Genomic DNA, 16,325 nt, shown 5'->3' on the forward strand with positions numbered 1-16,325 from the left:
AATGTTGTCTACTCCCGGGGCCTTGTTTCGACTTAGGTCTTTCAGTGCTTTGTCAAACTCTTCACACAGTATCGTATCTCCCATTTCATCTTCATCTACCTCCTCTTCCATTTCCATAATACTGTCATCAAGAACATCGCCCCTGTATAGACCTTCTATATACTACTTCCACCTTTCTGCTTTCCCTTCTTTGCTTAGAACTGGGTTACCATCTGAGCTCTTGATATTCATGCAAGTGGTTCTCTTTTCTCCAAAGGTCTCTTTAATTTTCCTGTAGGCAGTATCTATCTTATCCCTAGTGAGATAAGCCTCTACATCCTTACATTTGTCCTCTAGCCATCCCTGCTTAGCCATTTTGCACTTCCTGTCGATCTCATTTTTGAAACGTTTGTATTCCTTTTTGCCTGCTTCACTTATTGCATTTTTGTATTTTCTTCTTTCATCAATTAAATTCAGTATCTCTTCTATTACCAAAGGTTTTCTACTAGCCCTCGTCTTTTTACCTACTTGATCCTCTGCTGCCTTCACTATTTCATTCCTCAAAGCTACTCATTCTTCTTCTACTGTATTTTTCCCCCATTCCTGTCAATTGTTCCCTTATGCTCTCCCTGAAACTCTGTACAACCTCTGTTTCTTTCAGTTTATCCAGGTCCCATCTCCTTAAATTCCCACCTTTTTGCAGTTTCTTCAGTTTTAATCTACAGTTCATAACCAATAGATTGTGGTCAGAGTCCACATCTGCCCCTGGAAATGTCTTACAATTTAAAACCTGGTACCTAAATCTCTGTCTTACCATTATATAATCTATCTGAAACCTTTTAGTATCTCCAGGGTTCTTCCATGTATACAACCTTCTTCCATGATTCTTGAACCAAGTGTTAGCTATGATTAAGTCATGCTTTGTGCAAAATTCTACCAGGCGGCTTCCTCTTTCATTCCTTACTCCCAATCCACATTCACCTACTACGTTTCCTTCTCTTCCTTTTCCTACCATCGAGTTCCAGTCACCCATGACTATTAAATTTTGGTCTCCCTTCACTACCTGAATAATTTCTTTTATCTCATCATACATTTCATCAATTTCTTCATCATCTGCAGAGCTACTGAGCATATAAACTTGTACTACTGTAGTAGGGGTGGGCTTCATATCTATCTTGGCCACAATAATGCATTCACTATGCTGTCTGTAGTAGCTTACCCACACTATTTTTTTATTCATTATTAAACCTACTCCTGCATTACCCCTATTTGATTTTGTATTTATAACCCTGTATTCATCTGGCCAAAAGTCTTGTTCCTCCTGCCACCGAACTTCACTAATTCCCACTATATCTAACTTTAACCTATCCATTTCCCTTTCTAAATTTTCTAACCTACCTGCCCGATTAAGGGATCTGACATTCCACGCTCCGATCCATATAATGGCAGTTTTCCTTCTCCTGATAACAACGTCCTCTTGAGTAGTCCCCACCCGGAGATCCGAATGGTGGACTATTTTACCTCCGGAATATTTTACCCAAGAGGACACCATCATCATTTAATCATACAGTAAAGCTGCATGCCGCCCTTGGGAAAAATTACAGCTGTAGTTTCCCCTTGCTTTCAGCCGTTCGCAGTACCACAACAGTAAGGCCGTTTTGGTAAGTGTTACAGGGCCAGATCAGTCAATCATCCAGACTGTTGCCCCTGCAACTACTGAAAAGGCTGCTGCCCCTCTTCAGGAACCACACGTTTGTCTAGAGGAAAGAAACAGGGTAAACATGCTGGGAATTCTGGTCACTCGGGAATCGAAACAATGAACACGCTGATACACTAATGAGGATGAGAGCAATGCTCATTTGTTGGATCGGAACCTGTCCTAACCATCACTAAGGCAATGGCAAAATAAAACTTACGTAGTTTGATCAGTAGGTAGCACAAAGAATACTGAACTAAGATCCAAAAACAGAAACATGGCAAATTAATAATACTAAAGCTACATTTTAAGTGAATTTCTGTAGTCCTGAGCTTGATGGTTAAACTCATGGTAGGACTTATGAGTAATGACTGTGAGTGGGAACTTCAAGAAACACCTGTACATGATGGGTAGAGAGACAGAAGTCTCTATTGTGTAGACTACGTGGCTAGGGGAACAGTAATGATTTCATGTGGCTCATTGGCCTGGTGCAAGTCTTTCCATTCGACATCATTTTGGTGACTTGCATGTCCATTACCCACCCTAGTGACACAGCTGGGGAAAGAGAACCTGCAGTTTAATGCAGAATCTGAAACACGTGATGTTTCTTGTGACTTCCCACATCACTGAAAGGTGAAGTCCATGTTAAAACAGACTGAAAAATCTGTGGTATGACCAGGATTCGATCCTGCAGACAGCTTTATCGCTAGACCGTAAGGCCCGACGGCAAGGGGGACAGAACCGTACACTTTATCTTGCAATATGAAGCACTGGAGGCCAAAAGACACAGAATATTTGGGCAATTAATTTCTAAATATTGGTCCATTAGCTGAGGGTTAAGGGACTGAACAGCGAGGTCATCAGTCCCTCAAGGTAGTTCATCTGAAGTTTGTGAAATCTGCCAAGAATGTGTCCTGATGGTATGTAACTAGCAATATCCCATTAGACTTTTGGAAAATCATCATCCACGCAATTCCAAAGATAGCAAGAGCCAAACAATGTGAGAATTATAGCACAATCGGCTTAAGAGCTCATGCTCATGCTGACAAGAACAGTGTACAAAAAAATGGAAATGTAAAGACACCAGAGAGGCAGTTCTGATGTTGCAGTTAGTAACTGAAGCAAGATCAAGACACATTAATAGGGGTTATCTACCTGGGAAAAACATTCGACAAAGTAAAATGGTGCAAGATATTAGGAATCCCAGGAAAAACTGGGGTAAGCTATAGGGAAAGATGGGTAATATACGACATGCCCGCGAACCAAGAGAGAATAACACAACTGGAAGACAAAGAACATTGAAAAGGTTTTAAGACAGGGATATATCCATAGGAGAAGCAGTGACAGAAACAAAAGAAAGCTTCTTCCCAAGTGGGATCAAAATCCAAGGTGGAAGGATATCAATTACAAGATTTTTTGACTACATTGCTATGCTCAGTGAAAAATAATTACAGAATGTGTTGACAGAAATGAACACTCTAATGAGTACAGAATAGGCAATAAGAGTAAATTGAAGACAGAAGAACTGAGAAGCAACAGAAATGAGAACAGCGAGATACTTAACATCAGAATTGAGGATCATGACCTAGATGAAATTAAGGAATTCTGATATCAGGCAGCAAAATAACCCATGATGGATGGAGCAAGGATGACATAAAAAGCAGAATAGCACAGGCAAAAAGAACATTCCTGGTGTAGACAAGTCTACTAGTATCAATCACAGGTCTTAATTTGAGGAAGAAATTTTTGAAAATGTACATTTGGAATACAGCATTGTAGAGTAGTGAAACATGGACTGTGGGAAAACCAGAACAGAAGAGAAATGAAGTATTTGAGATGTGGCATTGCAGAAGAATGTTGAAAATTAGATGGACTGATAAGATCAGAAATGAGCAGGTTCTCTGCAGCATCAGTGAGGAAAGGAATATGTGGAAAACACTGATAAAAAGAAGGAACAAGATGATACGACACCTGTTAAGTCATCAGAGAATAACCTCCATGCTACTAGAGAGAACTGTAGAGGGTAAAAACTGTAGAGAAAGGCAGATTGGAAATACATCCAGCAAATAGTTGAGGGTATAGGCTGCAACTGCTACTCTGAGATGAAAATGTTAAGACAGGAAAGGAATTCATGGTGGGCTACATCAAACCAGTCAGAAAACAGATGCCTAAAAAAACTGTGGAGGGGTGTCCAGTCAAATTTCAAGTCAACACTGGAGTGAATGTCAGCCTCATAATTTAGATATGTGCAAACTCTTGAGGTGCTCGGAGTCACAACAGCTAGTACATCAGGCTGTGTCATAGCAAACAGTGGATACCTTTCCAGGGGCAATTCTCCATTTCCTTGCATCATAAGAACATAGAATAGCAATCTAAATTGTTGGTGGTCAATTCATCATTGGCATAAAATATTTTTGGGCTAACACTTTTTCTGTTTTTGCCTTCCAGATTGGTGAAGAAGTCCATTTACTGTCTCAAACTGTTCCTTTTAATGATTTGGACTCCTTGCTGTGGTCATTTGAGAATACTTTGGGCCGGGCAGAAAATTTTGAGGCACATGTTCGTCTTAAGATGTCGGCAGTAAATTTTGTCACCACCGCACCATGCCCTTCACCATGTGTGGCAAGGTTGGGTTCAAGTTGCACCAGTGGCAGGATCGAGGCCTCATTTCTTCTATTCCATCAAGTCAATGGGCCACCCCTTTGGTGGCGATTCAAAATCCTGACAGCTCTATATGTCTTTGCAAAAATTTTGAACAGACAGTCAATGCACAATGTGTCACAGATTCGTATCAAATTTCACGGACATGGAGTTGTTGGCAAAGCTGCTGAGAGGCCAGTATTTTTCACATATCAATTTGTGTGAAGCCTCCTGCAGTTTACATTTAATGCGGTCTTTCAGACTTCCTTGGTCCACAACATTCCTTTTGGGCTTTATCAGTTTAATTGCTTGCCTTTCAGAATCTCATCTGTGTCAGGAATTTATCAATGGTATTTGGAGCAGTTGATTTAGCGTCAGTTACCTTGGTACATCTGGGCAATGGGCCCTATCAGAGAGGAACACTTCAGAAATCTTCAATCAGTTTTCCAAAGTCTCCTGGAGAATGGTCTTAATTGCAAACTGGAAAAAGAGTAGTTTTTTCTCCCCAAAGCTGCATTTTTTGGGACTTGTGCTTAGCAGAGGTGGCCTCCCCCTGCCAGATAATCACGTTAAAGCCACTGTCAACCTACCAGCACCCAAGAACCTGAAGGAGCCCCAGCCTTTATCTGAATATGATTTCGTATTTCACTCAGTTCATTCCCCAGGCCATGCCCTTCTGCCATCCTCTTAAATGGGTTCACCTGCAGTGGGGTAACCTCTCATTGTCACCTACCCCCATTCTCCGCTGTCCTCCCATCGTCTGCAGCCTAGGGGCCTAGTAACACTCTCACTGATCGGAAGCCCAAGGATTTTGATCCTGTTCTTCCTCCACCTCCTTCCCCACTGACTAAAAGACATGGCCTCACCTCCACTGCTGTCAGTGGATCCCTGATGCCTCAGCCTTTGCGCCCTTCCAACCCTCCAGCAGAGGCACTGGCATTGGCATTGCCTCCTTTGGTGATATATCCATCTGATGCGGAGTTCTGCAATGGCATCTGCCATTCTGCATTGGAGTTTGCAGCCCTAACCTGACCATTTTCAACCATACATGGCCTTTTCACTGAGTGAGGTAGTTAGTATTCCCACCAGCGGACATCACAATGGAGGCATAAATGATGACTAACTGACAACCTCAGCTGCCGACAGGTGTTGTTGATGTACCTCGATGTGGACAGCCGAAAATGTAAGCCCCGACTGGGACTCGAACCCGGGATCTCCTGCTTACATGGCAGATGCTCTAGCCATCTGAGCCACCGAGGACACAGATGGATAGCGCGACTGCAGGGACTTATCCCTCGCACGCTTTCCGTGAGACTTACATTCCCAACTGTCCACAATTCTACATATGTATTATACCTTATAGACACCTGTCGGCAGCTGAGGTTGTCAGTTAGTCATCATTTATTCCAGGGAAAAGCTGCACGGTCATCAACAGTAACTGTTCTTTCGAGAACAAGTTACTGTCTTCACATATATATAGTTAAAGGCTACCCAGCCACTGACCTTCATCTGTGCGAATGCGCACAGGTTGCCCAAACTCTTACGGGAATCGCCAAAGCGTGTGCGAGTAATGAGTGGGTGGGCAAATGTCTATAAGGTACAATACATATGTAGAATTGTGGACAGTTGGGAATGTGAGTCTCACGGGACGCGTGCAAGGGATAAGTCCCTGCAGTCGCACTATTCATCTGGGTCCTCGGTGGCTCAGATGGCTAGAGCGTCTGCCATGTAAGCAGGAGATCCCGGGTTCGAGTCCAAGTCGGGGCACACATTTTCAGCTGTTCACATCGAGGTACATCAACAACACCTGTTGGCAGCTGAGGTTGTCAGTCATCATTTATTACAGGGAAAAGCTGCACGGTCATTAACAGTAACTGTTCTTTCGAGAACAAGTTACTGTCTTCACAATGGAGGCAGCACTGCGGAATAGTGTGGAAACCTGCCGTACAAGAAATGCATTGTATGGGCAGATGTGGTGACAGAGGTGTTCACCTGAGGGCAGCAGTAAGCAAGGTGGGCCAGTGCTTACATGGAGTTCAACTACTGTGCTACCATGAACCTTGCATTGTGCATCGTGCTGATGCTATTACCAAGTGCTCAGTTGACAGCCACCCACACTAGTTTCTCACAGAGTTATCTCCGTGCATGTCTCTATGAGGTTTCGGAATTTCTGTTTCCCATATATTGAGTTTCACAAGTTTTAATTTCCTCTCACAGGTTTCTGTTCGCCGGTTATTATCAAGCAACTGTCAGAGCGTGAAGTACCTCAGCCTACAGTGTAGTGTAGTGGTGTTGTCACACCAGTGCTGATACTAAAGTTCCAAGTAAGGATCAAAGTGACATTCAGTAATGAATGTGGTATTCAGACACTTTATTAGTCTGAGTAAGACCGATAACATACTGCTCCATTCAATTTTTCACATTATTCTTTACATATACAGGAGAATGTATTCTTCCTTAGTTCTGTGGACCTCTTTAACAAATGTTACACAAGATATAAAGAGATGGGATGGGTACCAAATTACAGTTATATATTGTTTTTATACTGAGTACAGGAGTCAAGAATGTCATCTATCATTTATAGTCTCTGGGGAAAGATTTTGGTAAAAATGATCACGTAATGATAATTGGGGGAGAGGAGTGGGGTCAGTTTGGACCATTGCATCAATTACACAAATGTGGGTGACATAGGGCACATCTCTGAGGATGCTCCTCACATTAATGTGAAAATTGTCAGCTTTTAGTAATACAGGGTGATTCAAAAAGAATACCACAACTTTAGGAATTTAAAACTCTGCAACGACAAAAGGCAGAGCTAAGCACTATCTGTCGGCGAATTAAGGGAGCTATAAAGTTTCATTTAGTTGTACATTTGTTCGCCATTTCAGCCAATAAAGTTTTTGGTCCCTTTTTCTTCGAAGGTGCTACTGTAACTGGACTACAGTATCTGGAGATGTTGGAGAATTGGCTGTTCCCTCAGCTCGAACAAGAAGCACAACAATTCATATTGCAGCAGGATGGAGCGCCACCACATTGGCACTTATCTGTCCGTAACTACCTGAACGTCAACTACCCGAGGCGATGGATCGGCCGCCAGGCAGCCCGTGACAGAGCACTTCATCACTGGCCTCCAAGAAGCCCTGATCTTACCCCCTGCGATTTTTTCTTATGGGGGTATGTTAAGGATATGGTGTTTCGGCCACCTCTCCCAGCCACCATTGATGATTTGAAACGAGAAATAACAGCAGCTATCCAAACTGTTACGCCTGATATGCTACAGAGAGTGTGGAACGAGTTGGAGTATTGGGTTGATATTGCTCGAGTGTCTGGAGGGGGCCATATTGAACATCTCTGAACTTGTTTTTGAGTGAAAAAAAAAAAACCTTTTTAAATACTCTTTGTAATGATGTATAACAGAAAGTTATATTATGTTTCTTTCATTAAATACACATTTTTAAAGTTGTGGTATTCTTTTTGAATCACCCTGTACAATGAATCCTGAATGAGGCATTTTGTTGAATGTGTAAGACTTTTTAAGGCTTTTCACAGCATTGGAATGAATGAATGAATTTTCAGAAGCAATCGGTGTAGCTAGAGCATCGTCTATCCAATATTCATGAGTTCCCATATTCTCTCATAGGTGTTGAATAACTGTAGACACACTAGTAGTAGTTAGTGGGGATAACAAAAAACAAACAGCAGCTTCAGCAGAAGAAATAGTAGTGTCCAAATTCATTTAACTTGAATTAAAAACAATCTTGGTTGTGACTTATTCTTTTATTAACAACGTGTTTCATCTTCAAAGGACATCTTCAGATTAACTACAGGGATGACAAATAAGAAAATATTATGGTATGGTTCCAACTTGCAAAATTCTGAATGTGCATCAGGATTTGCTTTGACCTTAAAATTTTCTTTTTATAACATATTAAAAACAATAAAATGGCTCTTTGCTAGACTTAAGTATGCATCAAATCAGAAGGACCTGCAGAGACTTTTTCCAACATCTTAAAAACAATAAAACAGCTCTCTGCTAAACTGTAGCACATGCTGAATCACATGAACCTGCAGAGACCTAGTCAGAAACAACATAATGTCATGTAACTGTGGGACAGAACACTAAATAAATGATAAAAAGGATGAAGACATACCTTAGTGAAGTTGTACCAGCAGGCCAGAATGGTGCAACTGTAGAACTACACTCACACAGAAACATAATACACAGTGCTGCTGCTGTAACTTCATGGCAGGAACGTCGAGCATCAAGTGGGTACATAGGCGAGCAATGGAATGAGGCATGAATACAATGTCTGCAAAGGAAGTACATAGGCATGCAATCAAGCAGTTACAATTAATCAGAACACGGTCACAAATAAAACAACCAATAAATTTCACTAAGTAGATAAAATAGTAACATCTGCTGTAACTACTAAATAAAACTGTAAGGTAATAAAGATGGGCATCATCCCAGTAACTGGCGATAAAATAAATTCTTGAAACAGCAAGTCCCAACTCGACTTTAAAAGTACAATGTCTAGGAATGAAACATTTGGGTGGTGGTGGTGGTGGTGGTAGGGGGGGGGGGAGGGGGGGAGGGGGGGGGGATTAACATAGCCCAAAACAAAACCCATTAGAAGATCATAACCAAAATTTATGTAAAAATTTTATTAAACACTGACATCATTGAATTATAATAGTTGTGGTTCCTACTAGTGAGCTGATCATTCAGCAATTGTCTGCCAACCATACATGTCTGCTTAAGTATTTCCAGCTCTCCCAATAAGTCAAGCTTTTCACCTTTTCAAGCACAAAGTTGAATGGCATTCCCGTTCGAGCTGTAAGAGATTTGCATTAGGTGTGCTTGCTTGTGTTACTATATGTGTGTGTGTGTGTGTGTGTGTGTGTGTGTGTGTGTGTGTGTGTGTGTGTGTGCATTTTTCCTTTTCTGAAGAAGGCTTTGGCTGAAAACAACTGTGCAAGTTCCCTTTAGTTGTGCCTGACTGGACCTGACAGTATTATCTTTACAGTGAGTAGCAGCCTACCTTTTCCTTACATTATCAAGAGAAAGTTTGTGAAAGAACTTTCGCATTTGGTGCATCAGAACTTCAAGAAAATATATGGTAGAAATTCTTATCAATTATTTAACAATAAATTCACAACATTGCAGTCAAAGAGTTTATGATTTAAGAACAAAGAATGTCACCTTCATACACATCAGAGACAACTGCAAAAGTGTAGCACATATTTTGAAGACAGCTAAACTGTGAGGAACCAACAAGTTGGTTGTTCGATCTGTTGATTTTGGGGAGGGGGGGGGGGGGGTGAGAGGGGGGTAAGGAACCAAATAAGTCCATCGATCCAAGAGTGGTGCATCCAGAAGTAGAGACGTCCACAAAGAACATTTTCTGATCTTGTCAGGAGATTCATAACAGTAAAAGCCAGAAGACCAAAACCATAATAGACATATTATGAATTGTCAATAATAAAAGTAAGATGAAGGAGATAGGGAAGTTGAAACTCTCCCAACCAATATGACATTGATTCTTGTTAACCAAAACAACAGCCTAACTTTAATTTTGATGTGACTGCAACCTAATAGACAAGTGCTAATCAGATTTCACTACTTTGGATGTCATTTATAATCAGAGTGCAGCTGCTCAACAATGTTCACACAACGATAATAGGTTTTACTAATGCCAAATGTTTTGCACTGTTGGACTTATATATTCTCTTTAGATACATTTCTAATTATGGTTAATCTCATCACAGGTCCATGTTTTTTTATATTAAACCACATGCTATAACAATGGTTAACACACACAATCCCCACATAAATCCAATCGGTGACCAGTGCGATTGACACAAGCATGAATATTCAGCACACTGTAAGCATTTAAAACACTTGTCAAAAATATAATTTTGTCACAAATCAGTAACGTCTCTGTTGAGGGTCAATCCGTGGCACTGTGGACTCACTCAGCTGCTACAACACAACATGTAGCTGACAGCTCCGCCCAGACTCAAGAGATTCCCAGCCTCAATTGACACTTCATTCCCTTAGCGCTAGTGGCACTTGACAATCGATTTTGCCTACCATCGACCTGTGTGAGGCAAAAATGTGTTACTCATTGGTGAATCTCTTTCATCGAGAACATCCACTACTGAAGAAAGTACGACACCCAGAATAGAAAACTAAGTGCGGCAGAATGGAGGTAAACCAAATATAAAAGTCATCAAAACAGAGTAAAAGCGGCAGGAAGGCATAGCCTGGTCAAGAACATAGTACTGGGAACCACCCATACCTAGCATACAGTGCGAGACACCACATCTCAAAAAACACCATTCCCCAGGTCCGACAGTAGATTAAAACCTTATAACTGAGAATAAAAACCACTTTCGCAGAGAAAACAGAGAACTGGTTCAACAATCTGTGAATTGTTCGGCAAGATCACAATATTAGAGGCAATGAGGTTTGGACGGCCATAGTTTGCACGGAGGGCCAAAAGAAGGGGGCATTCCACCAAGATATGAGTGACTGACTGTAATGCTACAGAACAACAATGTTAGGATGGCTTGTTACACAAAAGAAAATTACAGGTTAACCTGGTATAACTGATGCAGAGATGGCACAGGACTGCGGGTTCCTTCTGGGAGAAGCAGAAAGAAGAGCACCATTCTTCAGTAGCCTCCTTGACTGTGCAGTGTTTATCAGATGGGAGCGTAGCCCACCAGATGTCATGCCATTTCTGAGTGAGCAAAGATCTCACATGCACCTGCAAATCCGTACCTGGTGTCAGCAAAGCGAATGGGGAGCAAGTAAGTATTCCTCTAGCCAAACAGTCAGCTTGTTCATTCCCCAGGATAGCTACACGACTTGACACACAGAGAAAGGCAACTGAGCAGGCTGCACGACAGAGGTCGGCAAGAAGGTCACAAATAGCAGAAACAAAAGGGTGGCAAGAATAACTTTGGTCAATAGTCTAGAGACTGATCACTGAGTCAGTACAATTAAACATAGTCAACGGATGCCCACTGAATAAAATGGAGGGCTCTGCTCACGGCTGTCAGCTGTGCTGCGAGCACACTACTTGGTGCCACCAGCAAATGGCATTCCATACCAGCAGCCTGTGGTCTATGGGTAGCGTCTTTGGCTAGTGTCCAAAAATTCCTCGGTCCTGGGTTTGATACCCGCCACTGCTTAAATTCTGATTAATAATCAGTATTTGGCAGCCAAAGACTTCCGGCATAATAAGTCACTCTCTTTCTGCCAACGGCCTTATCGAAGAGAGCGGAGGAGCGGACAGAGGTTCAGAGCACTCTCTTGTCCTTGAGGTGGGAAACTGCCCCTAAAGGTGGAAGAATCTGTTAAATCTTCAAATTTAACACATATATTTCGGACAACACAACAACAGATATAAGTCACCGAGTAAGTGGACCTGTGAACAAGTCGGCATTCGATTAAACACCGAGTCTCAGTCTAGCGGCCGCTGCTCGGCTGGCCGCTTAGGTGGCGCAGCTGCTGCACGGCTGGCAGACAGCGACGCACGTAGAGGACGTGCGTAATTGCGCGGCGGCACTTTGAATAATCGGCGATTCACAACACTTTTCCCCCCTTTGAAATGGTTGCACTGGTCTCGATGGAGGTGTCCTGGAGAAGGCTAACGTCCATAGGCGTTGTTTGACTCACCATAAAGTCTCGAGGAGGAGGCTTCCCGTACGGACGGAAGTGTCCCCGATGATAACAGGTCGAGATGACAGGAGACGTAGGGGTCGAATCTGCTGGGGCCCCGTGCACCAATCTGCCCGTTGCGGCAAGTCCAGTTGATACGACAGGAGACACGGGCGATGTGTCGGCGTCCGTTGGAGGAGGAGGCAAGTAGATGTACTCTGACAGAGGATGGTCCTCCGGTTCCTGCATGGGCACGTCTCCTGGTGGCGTCCGTTCTGGTGAGAGGGCTGTGTTGTGAGTATCGAGAGATGTCAAGATCCCGAGCGTCAGGTAGAGCCAAAGGTGGTGTGGCGGCATTCGGAACAGGCGTTGCTGGCACCCGAGGCCGAAGCTGGTCCGAATGACGCACTGCAACACCCGTGTCCGTCTGGATTTCATACAGGCATCTGCCACGGTGTCGTAAGATGCGGCCCGGGCTCCATTTTGGCTGCCTGCCATATCCCCGTACCCAGACGAGGTCGTCGGCGGTGAATCGGCCAAGTGAAGGCACCCGCGGCCGTGAGGTGGGAGGCTGCAGAAGATGAAGAAGCGTGCGGGGCTGTCGGCCGTGTAAGAGCTCAGCCATGCTGTGATCGCCCATGGGGGTGAAACGGTAAGACGCCAGGAGCTGGAGAAACACATCATCAGCAACAGAAGAAGTCAGAAGTTTCCGCATCTGAGCCTTAAATGTGCGGACCAGTCGTTCAGCCTCACCGTTGGATTGTGGATGGAACGGCGGGGCCGTGACATGCGTAACGCCGTGACGAGCACAAAAATCCGCAAAGTCGGAAGAGGCAAATTGCGGACCATTATCAGTAACAAGAGTAGAGGGGAGGCCTTCCAAAGAAAAAATGCGGGCGAGAGCACTGGTGGTTGCCACGGTGGAAGGTGACGTGCAACGGACAATGAAGGGAAAGTTAGAGTAGTAGTAAAAAGGGTCCCGCAAAGTCAGCATGAATGCGTTCCCAGGGCTTCTCAGGCGAAGGCCACAGTGACAAAGATGACTTCGGGGCAGCGGCCTGTGACGCACAAAGGCTGCAGGCAGCGACCGTGTGTGCGATTTCAGAGTCGATGCCAGGCCAGTACACATGACGGCACGCCAGAGATTTTGTGCAAGACACACCCCAGTGCCCCTGGTGAAGGAGGCGCAAGACTGAAGCACGCAAAAACGCAGGTACCACAACACGCGGCGAAGCATTGTCAGTGGAGAGGAGGATAACACCATCCCTAGCTGTGAGGCGGTAGCGCAAAGTGTAGTAGTTCCGCAACGGATCAGAAGTCTTAGCGGACGGGCGTTCTGGCCAACCCTTCTGAATACAGCGTAAAACCCGGGAGAGAGTAGGGTCAGAACCCGTAGCAGCCGCCAGCCTGTCCCCAGTGATGGGGAACCCGTGCACAACCCGCTGCTCGGCAACATCCAAGTGGAAACACAAACGTTCGTCCCTATCGAATGCCTGATCAGGACCCATGGGAAGGCGAGACAAAGCATCAGCATTCGCATGTTGAGCCATTGGCCGGAAATGAATCTCATAATTGAAACAAGACAAGTAAAGAGCCCAATGCTGGAGGCAGTGTGCAGCCTTGTCGGGAAGTGACGTTGATGCATGAAACAAGAAAACAAGTGGTTTGTGATCCGTAACAAGATGAAATTTTGAGCCATAGAGAAAAACACCAAACTTATGAAGAGCATAAATGATGGCCAAAGCTTCTTTCTCAATTTGAGAATACTTTTGTTGGGCATCCGTGAGCGTTTTGGAGGCATAAGCGATGGGTTGTTCCGAACCGTCAGGAAAACGGTGCGCAAGGACTGCACCGACCCCGTATTGAGAGGCGTCTGTGGCAAGAACAAGATGTTGGCCAGGTCGATAAGTAGCCAGGCACGGGGCCTGTTTCAGCATAGTCTTTAATTTCCGGAAAGCCGCGTCACATGACGCGGACCAGTGAAAAGGCACGTTTTTATGCAACAGGCGATGCAACGGCTGAGCCACCGACGCCGCAGATGGTAAAAACTTGTGATAGTATGCTATTTTCCCCAAGAAGGCCTGCAGTTCCTTAACAGATGTAGGGCGAGGAAGGGCATCGATCGCAGCAACAGTGTGTTGAAGCGGACGAATACCATCCCGAGAGAGTTGAAACCCCAAGTACGTGATAGATGCCTGAAAAAATTGTGATTTCTGAAAATTACACTTAAGACCGGCAGTCTGTAAGACATTAAAAAGTGTGCGGAGATTTTGAAGATGTTCTTCAGTGGTGGAGCCAGTGACAACTATGTCGTCCATGTAATTGATACACCCCGGGACAGGGAGCAATAATTGTTCCAAGAATCGCTGAAAAAGAGCAGGGGCGCTAGCAACCCCGAATGGCAAGCGTTGGTATTGATAGAGGCCGAAAGGCGTGTTAAGGACCAGAAACTGCCGGGAAGCAGCGTCGAGAGGAAGTTGGTGATAAGCTTCCGACAGGTCAATTTTAGAAAAATACTGTCCTCCAGCGAGTTTAGTGAACTGTTCTTCAGGACGGGGCATAGGGTAAGTGTCGATGAGGCATTGAGCACTCACAGTGGCTTTGAAATCGCCACAGAGACGAATATCACCATTGGGCTTAGCAACTACAACGACAGGAGAGGACCACTCACTGGAAGTGACAGGAAGCAAGACCCTTGAAGCAGTGAGACGATCCAACTCCCGTTTCACCCGATCACGAAGGGCCACAGGAATGGGCCGAGCCCGAAAAACTTAGGCCGAGCAGTAGGTTTGAGCGTGATATGAGCTTCAAAGTCGTTTGCACGGCCTAACCCAGGAGAAAAAAGGGACGAAAATGTCGTCGACAAGGAATCCAGTTGAGCATAAGGAATAGCGTCAGAGACAATATTGACAGAGTCATCTATGGAGAACCCAAAAACGCGAAAGGCATCGAAACCAAAAAGATTTTCTGCGTTGCTCTGGTCGACCACAAATATGGGAACAGTGCGAACGACGGATTTGTAAGATACCTCAGCATCAAACTGCCCCAAGAGAGAAATCTTCTGTTTATTGTCCGTCCGTAATTGCCGAGTGACAGGGGACAGGAGTGGAGAATCCAGCTTAAGATACGTCTGAGAATTAATTATAGTGGCAGCAGAACCGGTATCCACTTGCATGCGAACATCTCGACCAAGGATTTGGACTGTGAGGAATAACTTCCCTGAAAGGGAAGAAGTGCAATTGACAGACAACACAGAATCAGAATCAGCGTCATGTTCATGAACATCGTGTATGCGGTTGGATTTACAAACGGAAGACACATGACCTTTCTTTTTGCAATTGTGACACACAGCCAAACGTTGGGGACAATCCTCGCGTGAATGTTTCGTAAAACACCGCGGACATGAAGGAAGTTGCCGGGGATTTTGCTGCAGTTTCTTAGCGGGTTGTTTACGGCTGGGCCGAGGCTGCGCGTGGGAGCGTACTGCGGCCACGTCGGCCGGCGGGGACGCGCCGCACGTGTCGTCAACAGTGCACAGAGGTTGTATTTCCCCAACGTCACCCCACGCTTCTATTTGCGCCCCAGCGGCGCAAGAAATTTCAAAAGACTCCGCAATGGAGAGAACTTCATCTAGAGTCGGATTCGCCAACTGAAGGGCACATTGCCGAACTTCTTTGTCGGGCGCCGACCGGATAATAGCATCCCGTACCATGGAATCGGCATAGGATTCTTTGTGAACGTCAGTAACAAATTGACACTTCCGACTGAGGCCGTGAAGTTCAGCAGCCCAAGCGCGATAGGACTGATTTGGTTGTTTTTGACAACGATAAAAGGCAACACGAGAGGCTACCACATGCGTTTGCTTTTGAAAATAGACAGACAGAAGGGAGCACATTTCAGCAAAGGACAAAGACGCAGGATCCTTCAAAGGAGCCAATTGCGACAACAACCGATACATTTGAGGTGAAATCCAGGAAAGGAACAGAGACTTACATGGTTGTTCGTCCGCGACAGGAAATGCCAAGAAGTGCTGTCGAAGACATTTTTCATAATCAGACCAGTCTTCCGCCGTCTCGTCGTAAGGTGGAAAAGGAGGTACAGCCAACGACGAGAAACGCCCCGCATTTGACGCCGCGACGAAATCGCGAATCGCCGCTGTTGGAAGCGTTTGCTGTTCAAGGAGATTTTGCAAGAGCTGCTCGACAGTAGCCATGGAACCCTGTGAGTCAACGGTGAAAAGGAAAAATCCACTACCTCGTCGCCCATTGTTAAATCTTCAAATTTAACACATATATTTTGGACAACACAACAACACATATAAGTCACTGAGTAAGTGGACCT

General features: G+C 44.6%; 1 protein-coding gene across 5 annotated transcripts in view; it reads right to left on the reverse strand.

Annotated features, from left to right (window-relative positions):
* Positions 1-16,325, reverse strand: part of LOC126427049 (zinc finger protein 708-like) — a 77,303-nt gene that overhangs the window by 34,112 nt on the left and 26,866 nt on the right. For all 5 annotated transcript variants that reach the window (XM_050089223.1, XM_050089224.1, XM_050089222.1 and 2 more), the window contains exon 3: positions 8,467-8,625. The gene's annotated coding sequence lies outside the window, so the exon portion shown is untranslated. The remainder of the gene's footprint in view (positions 1-8,466; positions 8,626-16,325) is intronic.

The sequence above is a fragment of the Schistocerca serialis genome, chromosome 11, assembly GCF_023864345.2.
Source record: "Schistocerca serialis cubense isolate TAMUIC-IGC-003099 chromosome 11, iqSchSeri2.2, whole genome shotgun sequence".
Classification (NCBI taxonomy): domain Eukaryota; kingdom Metazoa; phylum Arthropoda; class Insecta; order Orthoptera; family Acrididae; genus Schistocerca; species Schistocerca serialis.